The following is a 6,000-nucleotide window of genomic DNA, read 5'->3' as shown; positions in this document are numbered from 1 at the left end:
TTGTAACACTTAGAAAAATGTTACCGTAGATATTTTTTGTAACACTTAAAAAATATTACAAAAGATCTTTAGTAATATTTTTTAGTTATATTATACTATTTTTTATTTTATATTATACACAATATAAATATACTAAAATTAATTACTACAACATAAAATATTTTATTAAATTCACAAATTCACAAAATAAAGTTTTTATAGACTCTTTCATTAATCAATAATCATTGTACAAATTTGTTTCGTGATGCAAATAAAATGAGAAAAAAATACTTATAGCACTTAAACTCTATGAATTTTCTATATAAAAAAGAAAAAAAAGTGATACACAGTACATAAAACATGAGTAATTAGCAATTTGAAGCACTAACTTAGTCTCCCAAACTTCCTGCAGCAGACAGAGACCAGGAACCTGCAAAAAATTTATCACTGTCTTCTTATGCAATTAAACATATTAAGTCAAAAACAGCACGGAGTCACTTATACATACGCTCCACTTCTCAAACATATGTTTTGTGATAAAGGGAAAACTTTTCACAAATAACATACAAAATTTTGTGCATTCCTTCCATATAAATAGAACCATACTCCAATACTCTATCCATTCCACAACATCTATTTATGCATGTCAATAAAAATTTGCTTTGACAATATTAATAGCAAAAGATAACCTGATTCTACCCCAAAAACAAAAATCTTGAATTGAAATTATAACCTCTTTTATATTCTTTATTTACACTCCATTAACAAGAACAATTAAAGTAAAAATGAAAATCATGAGTCTTTGCTGCTGGTATACCAACCCGACTGGAGGAACTATAACTACTTCTCTCAATACAGTTCTATATACATCCAAGGGCTCGAACTCGAAACAAAGGGGATAAGGATGAGCTTACCTACCACTTGAAAATCACTAATGTACTATGCAGCAAAAATTAAACTATTTTTCACTAGCTGAAAATAATCTCTAATGTTCTAATCTAGAAAATAAAAACTACCTGAATAGTTTAAAAATCAAAGTTGTTGGGCTAATACTTGCACAATAATATCCTCAACCTAAAGTAAGCAACCAAAATGAGAAAGAAAAATTATCTGACAGGTTATCCACCACAACTATTGATTGGGAATTCAAAGCAGCAAATACAATGCCTTCTAAATAAAAACATAAAAATTTTAAATGGTTTAATTATGAAAATATGCACTAGAGGAATGTTAAAAAAATAAGAAAACTAATGTATTCAAAGAAACCTTTAAAGATGCAAGCTCCTTCAGTCCGATTTCAACTGAAAGCATACTCTTGATCTTTTCTTCTCCAATAAGACCATTCAAGTTTGAAATAAGTTTGCTCTTCTTATCTGGGACTTCATCACCTGCTTAAAACTTATTATAATTATATCTGGAAAAACCAAGGATTCATGAAACAGAACAGTAAAAATTATTATTAAAGAAGAAATAACATGAGAACAGATTTGTCCTATAACATTGTCAAATAGTATGAAATGAAGAATAAGAAGTCTTTATTTCATGCCTTTTTTTTTTTAGCATTCCTCCTTAGCTTTTTATCATTTATACAGGTGAAACTATTTAAGCATGTCAATAGAGAACAAGCAGACAATCATTTAGTAAACCTCAATCATATACCAAGAAAGAAATAAACTAAGTACCTATTTCTCAAGCTCCCTAACTCTGGCCTCTACTTCCTTGTATCTCTCTTCCTCAACTCTGAGTTGTGTGTATTAATTTCAACCATGGTTAGTACTATCAGCATCAAGAGGGAGAAAGAGATAATATTAAAATACCTTATCAAGTATGCTTTCATTCTCTTTTTGGAGCATATCAACTTGCAGACAGAGAAGATACCTCAATTCGAAACATATAAATCCTCTTTTATGCGAAATGTATATCAAATGTGTGATACAAGAAACAACTAACCTCATCAAGAAGTGCAGAAGCATCACGGTTGCCTCCTGAATCTTTTGGTTGAACAAGGGCAGAGTCAAACAAAAACCTGTAAATATTTCGCTAAACTGAGTTACATGATAATGCAGATAGAGGAACTCAAAATTGTTATTGCAGTTTTCATATTAAAATATCCAAATCCAACTAAGAAAGTATTCACATCTTATCAGAACTAGAAATAAACAATCTGTAATGCAGAGGAATGAGCCTGAGTGAGGGTGAGAGTGGTAGTTAGTTAAATTTACCTTTTATCCTTTGGCTTATTGGAACGAATGATAGGTTCAAATGGAGCTGGATATTTCCTCCACATATTCACGGGTGCGGAAAAAAATTAAAGAAATTACTAGGCAAGGTGAATCACCTTGAACAAGAAAACTAGCAAGTAAAATACAAATCTTCCCTAAGACTAAGAATAAATAATAATGTATATGAAATGGTACATGCCTACTTCTTTTCATTGGAAATGAAAATAACAAAAATATCAGATCCTTCAGCATTGGTTATCCCATCAGTGCACAACTTCTTACAAAGTAAATATACATTCTCCTCACTGCAAATAAATCACAGAAAGAAAAAAATAATCATCATAAATAGATAACAGAGATGGAATATCATCTTTAGAATGAAGATGAGACTCAATATGGTAGTCAACAATGAACATACATATCGTTGAAGTCTTCTTAGATGTATGAAGAATGCAACATCATCGCTATTTTTTTATTGATTCCAATGGAGAATTAGAAATCAAATCAACGCTAGTCAAGAGTGAAGATGTTGATAAATGATAAATTAGTAACTAATGGTGAGGATAATAGTAACTATGAGGAGAACATGAGCTATAATGTCTCTGTATATAAGTTTAGTTCTATAGCTTTAATGAATTTAGAGGTTCTTATGTGTTTCACAGCAAATTTAAGTCATAGAAAAATGGAGACTCACATTTACTGGAGGCTCAAATTCAGGCTTCTGCAATTAAAGTATAAAGATGAAACCTAGAAAATAGAGTGAAAGAAACATTAAGTTACAACAATGAGCAACTTAGTAGAAACAAGGATACTATCAGTTTATCATTTAATAAAATAAGAATGAATTAACACAATGACAAGTCCAAAAGCTCATACTCCAAATTTTATATCTTCTTTAGTAAAGTTAAAAGATGAAACAAAGCTAACCAATCCTTTTCTTTCAAAAATTAGGACAAATACAATAGAGACCAAAAAAACTACAAATTGGGGAGATTGTAGAACCCAACTATAAACAAAATCACTAAAAGAAACTTTAATGGGTAGGACTTCAAATTGAAAACAAAAGACTTACCACTCATACGACTGGATAACTTTTCTAACTTTGCTCGTTATTGCTAGCTTAGCCTTTTTGCTACCAAAGTTTCTTTTCTCAACAGCTTCAGCACCCTACTACCACCTCAAAATTAAATTGTTAGAGAAGAAAAGATATAAAGTCGATGAAAAGATATTCTCCCAACTATTAGCTCCACATTCTCTAATAGTACCACTTCTAAATAATAACAAACATTCAACTTTAAAATTAGTCCACAAACAACCTTCAATTAAACATACACACAGATACAAAAATAAGTTCACACACATACACCCTTGATGGGAATTATTTCAACTAAGGAAATAGAAATCACTCAGGCTCCCCAAAACAGAAATGAAAATTCTCTCAAAAAAAAACTCTAAAAGGGGAAGCTCCCCGAACAAATTGAATTCAAGCCTATTTATACACTTTCTTCACTTGATCTTCAAGCTTTGAGTTGGGCCTTTGCTCTTGGTGGATTTGGGTTGAAAGAGGTCTTGGTTGATTGCTCTTGAAGTTTGGAGAGGAACCCAAGTGAACCAATTGAACCGGAATTGAGTTTTGCAAGTTTGGATTCAAAGTTAGCCTCAAAGTTAGGGGGCTAACTTCATGGCTAACTTTTTCTAGCAGCAAACACCATTTCCTGCATCTCACGTTGGGGCCAACGTTAGGGGGCTAACTTTGTCCCTAACGTTGGCCTTGCTTAGTGTTGGAGTGGCGCCAACGTTAGCCTCCAAGTTAGGGGGCTAACGTTGGCGCAAACGTTGGCCTTCCTGGGAGCAAGATTTCATGCCAACGTTAGCCTCCAAGTTAGGGGCTAACGTTGGCGCTAACGTTGGCACACCCTGGGGAAGATTTCTTATGCCAACGTTAGCCTCCAAGTTAGGGGCTAACGTTGGCGCTAACGTTGGCACACCCTGGGGAAGATTTCTTATGCCAACGTTAGCCTCCAAGTTAGGGGGCTAACGTTGGCGGAAACGTGGCTAGCCCTGGGAGGAATTTTTAGCTTCCAACGTTAGCCTCCAAGTTAGGGGGCTAACGTTGAGGCTAACTTCAAGTTCAAAAGTTTGTGTCAACGTTTGAGGGCTAACTTCAACTCCAACTTCATTTATTCCTGGTTCAATTTCACTTGATTCATTGTCTTCTCTTAGCTTCTAGCCATTCCTTCTCACTTCAATCCTTTTCCAAGCTTTCTTCACCTATCATAAATCAACCAAACACATCAAAGCTATGCTTGAAATCATGAGATGATCATTCTATCCTAATATGCACCAATTATGGCATCAAACCTCATGAAATTGCATTAATTTATCTATGGTTGATTCAATCAAAGGAAGCATGAAAATCTACCTCAATTGGCTTGCTTAAGCCTCAAGAAAGTGCATAATTCAAGTGAAAACAAAAGAAAAAGACTAGTGAAACTAGGCTAAGATGACTTGTCATCAACCCACACATGTTTAAGTCTTTCAAACATACAAGTAATACCTGTTTTATCCTCATCTCTTCAAGCAATAAATAGGTCATGACATTAGTCTGGCCTTTCATTATTAATTTTTGACATTCAATTGGGTTTTAATGTCCTTTAACTGCCATTATTTCTGAAGTGAAATGATGAAATCGATAACTAAAATTTGTCTGAATTTCATAGTGTTAAACATAGGGAATTTAATTTCCTGAAAATCAATTGCAGTAATCAAAATTTACAAAAATTAACAAATACAGTAATTAAAATCAATGCATATATTAACATATTTCGTAATAAAAAATAGGGGTTGGCCACGAATTCATAACATAAATTAACATATTAAGGATCGAAGGATGACCTACCTATAGGGCGACGGTGACGATGACTGCAAGCAAAAAGTAGAGACACTTACAATGAGGAGGACAGAGGAGTAGCAATGATCACAAAGGCAACAATGACTTAGGAGAGAAGATCGGTGATGAGTTCAAAAGTTGTAGCCTCACCGAAGAGATATCGAGAATTGAGCGAGAATCGAGCGAGAGTGAGAATCGAGCGAGAGCGAAAGCGAGAATTGAGCGAGAGTGATATCGAGATCAAGCAAGAGCGAGATTGAGATTGAAATCCGGCGAGATCGAGATCGAAGCAAATGCGCGAAGGAATAAGTGATTAGATTGCAACGTGAGTGAGATTTGGATGTGAGGAGTGAGAGATTTTGATTTTGTGACCAAGGAGTTTTTCTTGTTCCTGTGAATGTGAATAAGTGAGTAGGAATAGGTAACATTTTTTAAAAAAATTAAATGCATTTGGTAACATTTTAGCATAAATATTTAATATGTGATTTTGTTATAATTACTAACATTTTAATAAATGTTAAAAGATAAATGCTACTAAAGGTTTAAAATGTAGTAGTGTTCAAAATTAGGTAGGCACGGTAAATATTTAGTGGGGTGCACTTATTACTTTTTAATCACTTGTGACTTTTAAACGTCCAGTCTTTTAACCACCAATTAATGCATATGTATTACTATTATCTTGATCTTGATATATTTAGCAGAATTTCTCATTGTGAAACTAGCATTTTTTGTCTAACATTATGCTACTATATATAAAACTATATCCTAATATATACTAATACATACATAGGTGTTTGTTGGGGTGAATGTGGTAATTATACAACTTTGACAAAACTTAAAAAATATTACTAAAATTAAAGTAGTAATTTTTTTAGGGTTAACTACCAAAAATGCCCCCGAATTATTCAA

This window comes from Arachis duranensis, chromosome 1 (assembly GCF_000817695.3).
Source record: "Arachis duranensis cultivar V14167 chromosome 1, aradu.V14167.gnm2.J7QH, whole genome shotgun sequence".
Classification (NCBI taxonomy): domain Eukaryota; kingdom Viridiplantae; phylum Streptophyta; class Magnoliopsida; order Fabales; family Fabaceae; genus Arachis; species Arachis duranensis.
The sequence above is the reverse complement of the archived record's forward strand: the minus strand, read 5'-3'. Positions refer to the sequence as shown.